We start from the raw sequence: 1,920 nt of genomic DNA, 5'->3' as shown, positions 1-1,920 counted from the left end.
CACGCGGATTGCCTTCAGCAGCCGTGCACTACACACTACACTTAAGCAGCACAGGGTTAGGTTTAGGGTTACCTACACCTAACCTAAACCTAAAGCTAAACCCTAAGGCTGGGTTCACACACGGCGGATTCCCGTCGGAAATCTCGCGGTTTGGCCGCAGCAAAAACCGCGAGATTTCCGCCGGGAGAACCCCCGCGGTTTAAGCCGTGGCGGCTTTGAAGCGGCCCGGACGCTCGCTCTTTCGCTGCGGCCGGCGCTCCCATAGAGGAGAGCGTGGCCGCAGCGGAATAAAAAAAAGAGAATGGACATGCTGCTTCTTTTGAAACCGCGGCTGCGGCCGCCGCAGCCGCGGTTTCAACCGGATTTACCGCAGCGGATTAGCCGTCCCGTGTGGACGAGATTTCTGAGAAATCTCATCCACATGGCTGGCTAATCCCGGGATTAGCGGCCGCGGGCGGTTTTGCCGCGGGCGGATCTGCTGCGGCACAACCGCAGCAAATCCGCCCTGTGTGACCCTAGGCTTAAAGGGGTTGTCCCACGCCGAAACGGGTTTTTTTTTTTTTTAACAGCCCCCTCGTTCGGCGCGAGACAAACCCGATGCAGGGACCTAAAAAAAAATCCGCACAGCGCTTACCTTAATCCCCGCGCTCCGGTGACTTCTTACTTACCGGTTGAAGATGGCCGCCGGGATCTTCTCCCTCCGTGGACCGCAGCTCTTCTGTGCGGTCCATTGCCGATTCCAGCCTCCTGATTGGCTGGAATCGGCACGTGACGGGGCGGAGCTACCAGGAGCCACTCTTTGGCACGAGCGGCCCCATTAAGAAAAGCAGAAGACCTGGACTGCGCAAGCGTGTCTAATCTGGAGATTAGACGCCAAAAATTAGACGGCACCATGGAGACGAGGACGCTAGCAACGGAACAGGTAAGTGAATAACTTCTTATAACTTCTGTATGGCTCATAATTAAAGGGGTTGTCCCGCGCCGAAACTGTTTTTTTTTTTTTTCAACACCCCCCCCCCCCCCCCCCCCCCGTTCGGCGCGAGACAACCCCGATGCAGGGACTTAAAAAAAAAACCGCTCAGCGCTTACCTTAATCCCCGCGCTCCGGTGACTTCTATACTTACCGGCTGAAGATGGCCGCCGGGATCCTCTTCCTCCGTGGACCGCAGCTCTTCTGTGCGGTCCATTGCCGATTCCAGCCTCCTGATTGGCTGGAATCGGCACGTGACGGGGCGGAGCTACACGGAGCTACACGGAGCCCCATTGAAGAAAGCAGAAGACCCGGACTGCGCAAGCGCGTCTAATTTGGCCATTCGACCATTTTAGACGGCGAAAATTAGACAGCAACCATGGAGACGAGGACGCCAGCAGCGGAGTAGGTAAGTGAAAAACTTTTTATAACTTCTGTATGGCTCATAATTAATGCACAATGTACATTACAAAGTGCATTAATATGGCCATACAGAAGTGTATAGACCCACTTGCTTTCGCGGGACAACCCCTTTAACCTAACCCCGTGCTGCTTAACTGTAGTGTGTAGTGCACGTCTGCTGAAGGCAATCCGCGTGCACGATGGGAAGTCACGTGGTGCCGATTCCAGCCACCTCATTGGCTGGAATCGGCACCATGCTTAACCCAAGCAGAAGATGCTAATATGCCTACCGATGATCTCCCACCGCGCAGCGCACGTGATGCTGTAGAGGCCTCGCCCTCCTGCCAGAGCTCCCCGCCCCGGATCTGCCCGCTCTCCTACCAGCGGTCCCCGCCCCGGATCTGCCCCGCCCTCCTACCAGCATTTCCCGCCCGCATATTTCTGATTTCAGCCGCACTTAAGCAGCGCTGCTTATTAGAGCCACCTGATTGGCTCTTCGGCACCACGTGACTACCCCCTCAGCTACTTGCCTTGTCGTTTGTCTCCGC

This window comes from Eleutherodactylus coqui, chromosome 4, assembly GCF_035609145.1.
Source record: "Eleutherodactylus coqui strain aEleCoq1 chromosome 4, aEleCoq1.hap1, whole genome shotgun sequence".
In the NCBI taxonomy this organism is placed as follows: domain Eukaryota; kingdom Metazoa; phylum Chordata; class Amphibia; order Anura; family Eleutherodactylidae; genus Eleutherodactylus; species Eleutherodactylus coqui.
The sequence above is the reverse complement of the archived record's forward strand: the minus strand, read 5'-3'. Positions refer to the sequence as shown.